The sequence below is a fragment of the Leiobunum rupestre genome, chromosome 10 (assembly GCF_980474605.1).
Source record: "Leiobunum rupestre chromosome 10, qqLeiRupe1.1.hap1, whole genome shotgun sequence".
NCBI lineage: Eukaryota > Metazoa > Arthropoda > Arachnida > Opiliones > Sclerosomatidae > Leiobunum > Leiobunum rupestre.
In genome coordinates this window covers 2,039,645-2,053,553 of record NC_143393.1, presented here as the reverse complement: position 1 = coordinate 2,053,553, position 13,909 = coordinate 2,039,645, and positions in this window count along the sequence as shown.

Here is a 13,909-nt window from a genome sequence, read left to right as displayed (position 1 = left end):
GCTTTATCACCCGACCTAAATCCGATGGAAAACCTGTGGTCGCTACTACAATCTCTAATGGAGGAAAATATTCCTTTAAACGCCGAAGAACTAAAAAATATGGTCATCGCCGCCTTCAACCGTGTGACTCCCCATCACCTGCGAAACTTAACTAACTCGTTCCGAAGAAGGTTAAGGGAATGTTTAAGGAGAAGGGGTGAAGCGATTCCCTATTAGGATAAAATTAAAAGTTCATAGCGATATTTTCATAAATCAATAAATATGTCCGAAAAGATTTTAGTTGTTTTTTTTAATCCTTGTTTGGGTGGCTAACGGAAGTGGAATTCTATTTTTCCGATTTCGCTTCCTATTTCTCAAATTTCATAGTATTGAGAGCGTGCAAAACGTTGAATATTTCCTTTGCCTAACCGTATAATAGCTTTACGCGCCGATCAGAATGAATTTGATATTCACGCTATATTTGCTATTTTTACGCTTGACGTCATGTCACGAGTGCCGTAAATAGCCAATAGTGTGGCGGTGAGTAGTGCCTACCAAGCGGTGCCGGCCATTACCATCTTGTTCGCAACAGGGGCCACACGGTTCTCGGTTTGATTTTTATAGTAATACCATAAGTTTATAATGTTTTACGTAAGTGTGTCTCTTTGGGAAATATTTAAGAGGTAGTTATTCACAGAGTGACGTCATCACGGTAATATAATCGTCCCCTAGCGAAGCGCCGTTAAAGGCTATCCCAGTCAAGAGCGAGCGGGCGCGAAACGGTGCCTAAGCCCGTTTTATAGTCTCTTTTATGACTCGCTCTATGTAAAAAATATTATAAACTTATGGTAATACACCGTAATCGCCTCCATTTTGGGTGTCAATACTCGAAATACCGCCAATCTGTCGTGCGAAAATTTTTTCCGTGGAAATGGAAAAATGCTAGATGGAGCGGAAAACGAAATTTGCTTAAATGTTTTCCGGTTCTGTGTAAGCCCAGATATTTCGCTAGATTCCGACTATAAAAATCAGGCTTTACATAAACTAAATTAAGATATTCTTTCTATATATCTGGTGCGAAGGTTGACCTGACTCATGGGCGTGCGCTGATCTTTTCGTCAGATCGGGCCAATTGATTATTTTCCGCCCGGAATCTATTCGAAGAGCCTGGAAATATTAAATCTAACGAACACCAGAAATAATAAACATAATTTTCCGTGCGTTTATTTCAAGCAACTAGAAATGCGTCCACTTCCTAATTAATTTAAGGCGTTTTCCACACTACGCATTGGAACTAGTGGCGTAGCTACGGGGGAGCAGAGCCCGCAATGCGGGCGGGGCCACGAGCCTGGGAGTGGCCCATTCAAAATTAGGACCATACGCTTCTAAACGGTTATTAACAAAAGGCCCATGGAGTGGAGTTGCTGGCGGGCCCAAGGCGGCGTTTGGATAATAAATGCTCGTTTATTTCTTTTATCTGTTTATTTCTGCATATTATTCGCGGTCATTGTTCGATTTATTATGAAAAATGTAACATTTTGTTCCGATACATTTTAGATATGGATGTATTAAAATAAAAGATTTCTTATCCAAACACTACAAACCACTGCGCATAATAAATTTCGCGTTGATCCGCGAGAGGAAAAGAAACCCGAGTATTTCTATTTTGCATCCAGGATCTTCATTTTCTTTTGTTTAACGTAGCCCTCAGAAGCTAAATTTGCACGGCGTTTTGAAATAATGTGGAAGTTAGTCGTGTTTGATGAAAAGTCCGGTTACGCATTTTATACAAAACTGATTCCCGTCTTAAAGTTTGAAAGCCTATAACTCGTCACCTATTGGTCTTAGAGACATAAAAGTAACACTTCGTAAATATACATCGACCACCCTGAATCCATTAAAGTCGTTTGCAGAGGCGTAACTCTATTATTTTCAAAGTTGTCAAAAATGATATTTGTCATTTCCGGGCAAGATTTAAATGTTTCGACGGTTGCATTTGAAAGAGGATGCAAAAATATTAAGAATGAAATTGGTTTCATCTTTCTATCTATAATACATTTCTAGAAATTAGCAAAAAAGCGCAAACATTTCAAGAGGCAAAGACTTTTTTAACAGAGTGTACTCTAGAAATTGCTGTTTCTCGTAGCTTAATTTTAATAACTATCCTTATCTTACTTTTGGAATTACAATTTAACTTTATAAAATATCACAGTGTGTAATAAAGCTTTAGAAAATGAACTTTAAAAACCGCGAACCTTCCCTAACTTTCGGAGAATTCAACGCAAATCTTACTTTCGGAATTCTAAATTAAATATATAAAATATAACAGTATGAAATAAAGCTTTAGGAGAACCGTTCAGTGAGAGTAATGAATAATAAACTTAAAAAGTTAAATTGAAACATGTACAGGTCCAAAATGAACTTTAAAAACAGCGAACCTTCCTTAACTTTCGGATAATACACTGCAAATTTTAGTTTTGGAAATACAAATTCACTAAACTATTCACGGAACACATTTGAGCTATAAGTCCACCATGCAGTGAGAGTGACGATGAATACTCCATAAAGGTAACGAGTCAAAATAGACTTTGATCAAATATATTTTCTTCCTACCTCTGTAAAAGACACATTAAAAAAATCGAATTAAAATCATTAAAAAAATCAAACAGTTTTTTAATAAAATACTTACTCTTGTGATATATTATCAGCGATACTAGAGATTACTTAGTTATAATATTTAACGTTTGTGTAGAACGCATGATGGACTTTATGGTGACCGATTCCAAACTATCGAGTAATGGCGTCGTACAAAAGAATTACAAACTAGGCTACCAGATATTTTAAAAGGACTTTAGCGCGGCCAACTTAGATCAGCTTTTTCGCAGTAATTGGCTGTGATTGTAGAAATAATTCATCAAATGAAAATAATGGAAATAAAAATTAAGAAAATAATAATATAAAAAATATAAAAATTAAGAACAGATAAAATTAATTAAATTATTAAGTAGTTTTGATTTAACACGTAATTTCATGAATTCACGTTAAATAAACTCGTAAATGTAAATAATAATATTCATAATAAAATTAATATTTTGTGGTTCATTAGTCATTATCAGCTCAAATACAAATACAGGTGTATCAAATTAAAATTAATTGGTGATAAACGCACCTCTAGATAGCATTGATGGACGAAACATTTCGGACGAATAGTGGAGATCCATGCGACGTCGATTGGGCTGAATATCGGATGTCGCGAAATTGGTACTACGAGGACTAAAATGGTACGTCCGTTGTTCGTCCCGTAGGACGAATTTTGGACGGGACCAAGCTGGGCTCTATGGACCATGCTGGGACGTCCCAGGGACGATTTGTGTTTGCTGGGAGGTAGAATAATTGAACATGAAATTTATCTTAGGTGTAACAATTATAAATAAATCCATAACTCAAGAACAAACGATCGTAAAAAAAATTCATTATTTACATAAAATAAAATAAAAAATAGAATAAAAGAGAACAGTTTAACTAAGATAACTACATATATAAAACAAGTTGGCAAGTCAAAATATACCTATCCTCGGAAGAATTGTCCCTAGTGGTATTAATATCTCGAGATAACCCTTAAAGATATATCCGCAATTCAGAGTTATTTACTAAAAACGTAATCCCGGTTCAATCCCGCACGGTATACAATTTAATTATAATTAAAATAATTGATACGAAACAACCGAGTTTAATTTATTCAGAATAATATAAATTAAGTAGTTACAACAGCGAGTTAGACGTACTTAAACAATGCACAATTGAATTTAACCCTATTTACAGAACAAGTTTATCAGTTAAATGTAATAGGAAGCAAATTTTAATGAAATAAATATCTACAGAGGGTATTTGTATTTTTCTCGCTTATGAAATAACAACACAAAAAACCTTCTTTAAACCACTTCACACGAAGAAATTATAATTAAAATCCAACAATACCGACCAAAAGCTCAACACAATCAAAAAATTAAAATACCAAAACCCAATCGACCAAACTTTGGAGCCAAAACGACCAATAGAAAAATATATAATAACAACGCAATCAATCAGGCTAAGAGCAAAAATAACGAATAGAAAAATATTTAATAATATCCCAAATTATCAGGCTTCAGAGCAAAAATAACAAATAGAAAAAATTATAATAATATCCCAATCAATCAGACTTCAGGATCAAAATAGCTCATAGAAAAATATAATTACACAGTCGAGTAATAAATTAATTCAAAACCAATCAATAGAAAATAGAAAATCAAGAAGCGCAACACCTTACCATTCACAAATACGAATTTTCGACGTTATTATAATTAAACCAGATTAGCTTTAAGCCATGATGTAACCACTTTAAAGGTTCCACTAAAACTGAACGATTTCGAAAAATAAGCTTAAAAAACCAACAATACCCAAGAATAGACAAAAAAAAACGTTATCTCGATCAGTAAAAATAACATAAAACCCTTACTTTGCCTGAAACCCAGATACTTTTTATATTTTAAAACAAGATTTGACCTTTAACATTTCATACGTAAAAAAGTAGACTTTAACAAGATTAAATCAACATAATTTCATTCGTAAAAAACCAGATTAGGCCTTTATAAATTCATTCATAAAAAAATTCCAGACTTTATTACCTATTATGCTTACGATGAGTGTCTTATTTTCAGTGAAGCTAAGCAGCTATCGGTGGTTCTGTGACAGACCGCTCGACTGCCAAGCCGAATGGCCTGGGTTCGAAACCTGGGTGGCGCATTTGTTTATAATCAATAGAGAAAACTCTAAATTAGAATATCTTCGATGCAATAAATTATATTTCAATTAAACCAAACCTAAGCCGAATTACCTTAAATAACGCTGCCTATTCATTGACGTTTAAGGAGTGTGCTGATACCCTTGATTAGATGGACTGGATTTTTCATCAGAGAAGCAGTAAGCGAGATGCTCCAGAAGATGGAGAACAAAAACCGGCCCTTTTCAGGACCGCTCTCTTTTTGAAACCAAGGTTTTACTTATAATGTATTGGTCAGTAGTGTGCTTTTACTCTATTAATAGTTGAATAAAGCATATGACGTTTTAGGAGTAAGCTTTTTGATTTCCTAACGGCAGTGTCAAAATACGTCACCGTCGAACCCCAACCGCATTTAACAGTTGGCTTACTCGTATTAGTTTAAATAAGGTTACTTGTTATACATGGAAGAAAATAATAATTACATTTAATAGGCATATCAGAATTTGTTTCAGTTAAACGTTAGATTCCCTTATAATAAAAATATATAAGATTACGCTCTATTATAAAAAAGGTACACGACAATACGAAATATTTTGTTGTTGTCTACACAGACTTTCGCCAGACTGAAAACTTCTGTAAATTAATCACACAATCGTATACCCGTACTACAAGAATATCGTCGCTTCAAAACCAAACCACGTATATTTTTTAGACTGGTTTACGTGTTTTTGGTTTTAAAGCGAAGATATTGGAAATTATTATAATAAAACAAGACGTACGACGGTCAGAACAAACACAATCCTTCTAATGTGTTAAGTTCCCTTACCGAAAAATCGGTAGCCCAAATATTGCCATCAAAGTTTTTTCGTGAGATCAATTGTTGTCTAATGGAAGCCAGATAACTGCTTTACGGATTAAGAAAAGTGGCTTATTATTCCAGCTATAAGAGACGGACTAAAGACCAACAAATAATCGACCAACAGATGATTAGAAGACTAAAAGTTGCCTTACTCAATAGTCGAGAGAGTGACAAAATGGGCGAGCTTAGAATGAGCGAACAAATGGGTGAGCGTCTGAAGAGCGACCAAATGGGCGAGCTTATAGTGAACTTCCAAATTGGGGACCTTTGAATGAGCGACAAAATGGGCGATCTTCGAGTAAGCACTAAAATGGGCAAGCTTATAGTGACCTACCAAATGGGCGAGCATCGAAAGAGTGTAACATTGCGCGAAAGTCAGCATAACGGCAATATGGCCGAAATTACATTCCATGACCAAAAAGGTCAATCGTCCAACAAGTGACCCATCGCCAACATAGCGACGAAATGGCCTAGAGTTACCGGATCCACCAATTGGTCCGGCGTTGACTCTCGATAAGGAGACCAACGGCCAAAACAGTGAGAAAGGGGACGAATATAAAAGAAACGGAACAATAACTGAAGTACCCTATAAATGAGAATAGCACATGCTATTTTAAAACTACTGCGAGATATTTTTATATTCTTTGAACGAATATTTGATTGTTCGTACCGCAAGTATAAGGTTTGGGTTAGATCAAGGAAAAATTATATTTCATTAAGAAATTTCAAAAAGAGATAGCTCAACTGGGTAATACCAACCGAAAGTAGACAATATGTTGTTAAATTGCACATGTCAATAATAAATCATTTAGATGAGTTTAATAATCGTCGTCTGGAATAATAAAGCAAATAGCATTTGGTATTAATTTGAAAAAATTCTTCATAGTAAACCGCTTGCTTTTTTAAACATTGATATCTATTAGAATACTTTTTTACTACAATTGCTGCTATAAGATAATAATTAATAATAATAATTAAGGCTTCTTCTAAAAATGGATATCCTGTTCAGCTCATAGCTGATTTCCAAAACGGTCCCTTTAAACTGCGTGGAACCTAGCCAAGTCTTATCATGCATTTAAATTAACTTCAAAAAAGCTAACAACGGCTCTGATTAAACCGTGCGAGTATGTGATTCCGGGGAAAAAATTGTTACTCCACTGATTTTTGGAGAAAAGCAATTCGACAAGATACTACACCTTGATCTTAGCCAAATGACAAAGAAACTGATAAGCTGTACGATAGTATAGAACGAATACTATACACATAAAATAATTTCTACGATCACCCGAAAAAAAATTTCTACACTTTATTCAAAAGTTGTTTATAAAATTAAGGTAATTTTAAAATCATAAGCGACTGCTGAGTTAGTAATTGGAGCCAGTTATTGCACAATGCGGGAGGGCTCCAAAGTATCATAGGCTCTGTAATTTCTTATCAAATTACATGCTTAATAACGGATAAATTCCCGAACATTGCCACGAGGGGGCCTCGGAGCTCTTAGCTACGCCACTGGTGAGTGTCATAGCAACTTCTAGAAGTAAGTATATGGTTTCCTTGTTCTCAGCTCCTGTAAACAACCTAAAAGTTGGCAACTGGCTGATAACAATATTATATCAACAAGATTAGCGTTTAAATGTCAAAATGGTTTTTTGTGTAGAGTGTCATAGCAACTCAAAGAAGCTAGTAAATTGTCTATTTGTTGTTCTCAACCTGCAAACAACCAGTAAAGGCTGGTTTTCACTAGGGCAAAAACGCCACAACGGTGAGAGTCGACGCAAAATTATTGCATTAGGCCTAACGGGAATTTTTCGCGTCGACGCTTCACCGTCGTGGCGTTTTTGCCCTAATGAAAACCAGCCTTAAGTCGGGTAAATGTCGTTTCGCGTCGAACGATTTTCTTTAGACAATTTTCTTGGTTGTCTATAGTTGAGAATAAGTTGTAGATTTTAAGAAAAGTCAATTAACGGAAGCTCAACGGTAGTCTTTTTGTTGTTTCAATTTTGTAAGAGTTTGTTTGAGCTATTCACAGCAACCTGCAACGCAGGTATCACCACCAATATTTACACACTTATTTGTTACGTCTAGTCATACTTTGAAAACATTGAAGATTCCTTCAATCAGTGCCACTTTTATTTTTTACTTCTGATCACACTTATTTGTCAGCCGTTGAGGGTCACACTTATTTTTTCTGGTCATACGCCGAAGACTGGGTCGATCAGTGTCATACTTAATTGTTACTTCTGGCCGTACGTTGAAAGCGCGGCGCACTCTGAACGTCCTTGAAAAACGGTAGAAGGAAACGAGCGCGTAGACCTTTATAAACACGCGGATTTACAATGTTGGAAATTGTGGGGGTCCGTATACGCTGCCCAAAAAACGTTACTTAAAATTTAATTTAAGGAACGAATTAGCAACTCTAGGTTATATATAGGCCACAGGTATTAAGAAATATAACGTTCATGAAAATCTGACTTAAATTAAGGAACTGTATGTAGATTTTTAGGCGAAAATATAAAACCACGAAAATTGGGGTCCTGTAAATTACCCCAAAAAATACACCTATTCAATTATATTTTTTAACGTTATCGGACTTCATTTAAAATAAAATATCTAACACATAAAGCGAAACCACCGAAAATAGTAAATTGGGCAAATGCCCAACTTCTAGGGCTCCGATTTGAAAGGCTATCAATGGCGATGTATGTACATTCGAACGATATATCACTGACTCTTCTAGCCCTAACCGTTGAAGATATATTCGCGGCACGCGGCCATCGGCATCGGCATCGGCATCGGCTACACTGTAAGTGAAACTAATACACACAAATCCTTAGGATTGTGGGTAAAAAACACGTTAAATCTCCTGGTCCATTATTTAACTAATGACTTCACCGGCTTTTTTAATACCAGAAAACCTATATTTGAATGAAAGCATAGTTAACATAATAAACAAGTATGAAACTTTTTACTGCTGTAATGCAAATTTTTTAACCGAACCTTTTACCGACACTAAAAGTCTGATACTCTCTTCAAGCTGCATTTTGGACTCGCAACTTACCGTCCTCAATAAGAATTTAAGCCTAATATCGGAGAGCACGTCCTGGAGTCATAAGGGTCTTTATTTTGTTTGGAATCCCGCTTGCGAATTATGCGTGCCAAAAAAACAGATTCAAGAAAACCATACGTGGTCTCAAGCGCCTAGAAAAACCTTTTTTAATTCTTCTCATTTAAGTGTAAAATTAGGTGGAGGTCTCGCATATTTTAGACCCTAAGGGCTCTGTGCTGATAAACATCTTGATTGCGCAATAGCTATGAAAATCAATTTCGTTGTAGTTCTCGTGAATTGTCATACTTCTCTTTTTTATGTTACTTATTATAAAAAGGCTAACACGAAATACGGCCAATAATTTATGTACTATTCTGTAACACCCTATATAAAAATATTTAAAATTTCGGTCCTAAAATGGGTTTGTTTAGTGTCAGCCGCTTTGACATTTCTTATCGTAGCACCAATAATAGGTTCTGTAGTAACTAATGCAATACCTTAGTTAAAATATAATTTGATAGGGAATGTAAAGGTGGCGCTTAATATTACTGGGGGTGGGCAACGCTGTCTTACGGCGTTAAAAATTAGGTTTATTCAATTTAACTGACAAACGAAAGTCATTTACGATTACTAATTACTCAACGTAAAGTGAGTAACGCATTGTTATCTTTCATTGAAGGTGATGTGGGCTGCTCTGTGATGATAAGATTTGCTACCTACGTCATCTTTAAAGGCCCAGTTTTTCTTCTGCCTGTCCGCCTTGAATTTTTCTTACCTGCAACACTCCCCTTGCATTTTTACTTCCCGCAAAACATGATTTTGGCGAAGATTGAGCGTCGTGCCTGCTTCTGCGACCGGGTCATTTTGTGCCAGCCGGTTGGCACCCCGCTGAGTTTGGGACGGGGTTGCTCGAGGATGCTCGTTCGTCTATTCTTTTCGACCTCTCCCTCTTCGCCGGACAGCCGGCGATTATAATACTACTACCTTCACCTTACTGCCAAGTGTAAAACACTGAATTCCTAGAATTTCAGTTATTGAACTCGTATCTCCTGTCACAATGGGATAAAGCTTCACTACCCTCGCCTTCGCTACAAGTTAACATGCGCCCGTATTTGGCTTATAATTCAACTACTATTTCAACAGGGAAACCCTTACAGTAAACAAAAATGATAGAATTCAAATGTCCGACGAAGAGTTAGACACGCTAATATTTTTGGTTTTACACTATGTTTTTAAGTATAGATGGTGATATCGTGGGTAATCATTTTAAAGGCCCATGTTTTATTTTGCCTGTACCCCTGGAATTAAACTGTCGAAGGTTTCTTCGTTTGAAACGTGTTTTTTAATTATAAGTCAGGTTTTTTTTCTACCGGAGGATACAACTTACAAAATAAATTTGTACGGTTTTGTTCTTATAAAATGACTTTCTGATATGCCTGATCCAGTTTATTAAAAGGGTTCAGGCGGGTATGTGCCTACCCCTTCCGATCCCTCTATTCATGTTGGGCTCGCGCTGAGCGTCCCGCCATGGTCCCACTCTCACCACTAAACGGATTATCTCTCCCGCTCTTTTCCTCGTCAATCACGCTACAGTTTTAAACCGTCGCAGAACATAAGCAAACGTGTAAAAACCACAAGACAACTTGGTAGCACCATCATCAACTAGGCAGGTAAAGATATATTCTTCAGCCTGTCCCCCTTGAAATTATCTTACCATCAACACTTTCCACAAAACAGATTTTGTTTGGAGCGGGTCGAGTGACGTACTTCGGTCATTTTCTGCCGGACGATTGGAATCCCGCTGGCTTTCCAAGGAGATCTCTTGCTCACTCTTTTCTTAGGAATTTCGCTGTTTTGGCCGAGACTAGCCCCCCTCCCCACATGTAATGGCGCGGAGTAATACCTTGGAGTATTACTACCTTTGCGTTACTGCAAAGTGCCATTGAGTAATTTATAGATATTTCATTGCCTAACTCGCGTCAATAGTCAGCAGGGACAGCTGGTTTTTTAGCGTATTTAATGACTGTTACGAAAAAAACGTTTAATATATTTTTAAAGGTGACTAACCTCCGGAGTCGACGATCTACGAAGTTTCTGACGGTTAAATGTAGCACGTAATGTTATCTTTTATTTTGTGCACATTTTTTAAGTATTTTAATCAGTTCAATGATATTTCTTTCCCTGTTAGGATTTATGTGCATATTTAACCACAAAGAACCAATGTCAATTTCAGTATAGGATTTATTCTGTACCGGTTTAATATGTCTTTTGTACTTATATTAATTTGGTTTGTGTGTCAATAAAGAGTTGGCTTATATAATTTTTTTTATTCCGAATCGTATTCCTTTTAAAACTACTTTTTCTTCGTCCCTTATTTCCAAACAAAAATCACTTCACTAGATCTGGCAGTGGAAATACAGAGTGTTGCTACCACTATCGTCTGAAATACTCTAATCTGTAAGACACCCAAGAAACAATCCCTCGAAGTCAATCGTTACTTTAATTTACCTTCTCCTCTTACAAAATATTTTATATAAAGTCTACACTCTAAGAAAAAAGGCTTCATGTAGGTCGGAAAAAGGGTTTTCAAAAATGTATCTTATTGCAAACCCTTTTTTCTCTTAGTTAGAACCTATTTGAAAGGTTTCGTTCAGCATAACCCAGTGTTTTTATCAAACCCCCATATGGTTTTATCTAGCACTGTCAAGGGTTCTACCTGACCGCCATTACGTTTCTATCAAGCGCCTAAAGGGATTCCACCTATGATGATCAGGGGTTCAATTTTAAGCCCTTCACGGTTTCATCAAGCGCCGTCAGTTGTCCCTCTTCACATCCATACGGCTCTACCTGACTCCGCTTCGGGTTCGATTTGACCGCCATCAAGGTTTGATCTAGCGCCGAAAGGGGTTCCAGCTTAAACCGCTTACGTACAAGGGCTCTTCGTCAAACACACCACGGTTCTACCCATCACCCCATAGGTCCTTTACGTGGAGACATGTTTCTCTTTTGACTCGCTTACCACAAATGAACAGAAGAAAGATTTTGCACTTGATCTTATAGATAAGCCCCTGTTCTTCGGGGTTTAAAATGAAGAGTGACGTGAACTTTTCCTCGTTCGAAATGTACAGGATGACCCATTTAACTCATAATATTAATTTCAATGGTTTGAAAATTGTTATGCGCAATAGGCATATAATAAGGTCTACAAAATTCCTTCTCAACAGTGTTTCCGTCTTTTCCTTGAATACTTATAATACGTAATAAGGGAACATCTGAATCTACAACCGATCGACTTTGTATGACATCGGAATATATGAACAGAGAATGTAACCCAGCGTCCATATCACAGCTAAAAGGTGCCGTCATGGAAGTCACTACAGTTATATCTTTGCCTGGAATTCTCGTGAATCCTAATATGATGGCGATTTCATGCGGTATGTAAACCGGGTTCATTCCTTTAATTTCGACTACCACCTGTCGATTAGGTTTGTTGTAATAAAACTCGACACTTTTTTTTAGTCTTCTTGGTTATAGTATCTTCTACAGTATTCCAAATTCGAAGTACACATTCTTTATTAACGTTATTCCACGTTCTTGGATAACTTATTTCGGCAAGTCCAACTTCGTACGCACCCTCAATTTTCATTGGTTCCGGTAAAAACGTCCTGAACTTGCTTATAGTGTTGCTCCTGAAATAACCTATAGACGAGTCCGAGGGTAACGTTATATAGAAACTCAAAGTACTACGATTTCTTGCACCCAAGAGTCAAAATCTGAACTGTAACCACGCCAACGTACTAAAAGCTCTTTCGTTCTGTCGGGTTTATTTCTTTTTCTCAAAACTTTATCTATTTTAAAAAAACAGTTGTCGAGGTCTTTCCCGATTTTCTGTATTTCCTCCTTGTAGAACACAGCCGAAATGAGCTCAGTCTTTAGATCCTCCAGCTTATAAACCGGAGGGTCTCTCGGTAAGCGCTCCACTACTTTGAGTATTTCCTCGGTAAAATTGGCTTTGTAACCCTTTTCGAACGTGGTTTTATTCTTGCTTATACGAACCAAGTCACCTATTACAAAAGGGAACGAGACTGGGGGTGAAAAATTTACTTTCCCGTATAGGTTGTCCGACACTTGATTCTAATTTTCATCCTTCACTTCAACGGGTTTGCATTTAATAGATTTGTGGTAGTTGTTATTATAAGCTTCCAATAAATCAGGTAAAACGTCGATATATCTGTGCGTATCCTTATCCGTAAAATATCGGTACATTCGAGACTTCAATGTTCGATTGAATCGTTCTATAATACTAGATTTAACTTCGGAGTGCGTTGCGGAAAACTTGATTCCTCTACGTTTTAATTCACCTTGAACTTCTTTACATAAAAACTCATTGCCATGATCAGTCTGTACAACCTTCGGCTGTCGACCTGATTCTAAAATAGATTTGAATGACTTTACCCTAGTACATGCTTTCTTATCCTTGGTAGTCACAGCGAATGCGTATTTGCTAAATACATCGATACAACATAAGATATATCGGTATCCACTATTGTGATTTTTGATATTTTGCATGTCCGCCAGATAAAGTTGCCATTGTTCGTCTATCCCATACACTATCGTCTTGTTTCTTCAAAAATTGTGTCTCACTGGTCGGTGTAACGTGTACGTATCTTGCCGTTTTAAAAATTATCTCGCGTCGTTTATGTTAACTTCAATTCCCCTCTCTCGGGCAGCCCTATAAAGACCACGAATGCCTCCGTAACTACCGACATCCTTTACATTAAAGTATATTTCTTCTAGCTTATCCATTCATCGTACAGTTCATTTTCCGTTCGTGATACCAGTACGCGAACTCAAATAGTTGAAAAACGATAATAATAAATAATAACAAAAACGCAGTAATAACGTTGGTTTATTTTAAGTACGATATCGATAAAGAGGTTATTAACCCAGACGGAGTAGGATCGATGCCTCCTTCCATGTTGAGGTGTAATTCGTGAATGAAAGAACAGAAACCTGATGTATGATTATATTCTTTATTTCAAATTTACCCAACTCAATAATCCATTGCCATATATTGATTCGGGACGGTGGGGTAAATAATCTGAATCATCGTACACCTTCTCTGGTAGATCGTTAGAAATAATAGTTAAAGCCATATTTCCTTAACAGTACTGATGAGCCCCAAAAGGGCGAAACCGGTCTACTATTGGAATCTCTGCCTAAAATTTTACTTTTGATATAATTATCTTAAAGTTTTAATTCA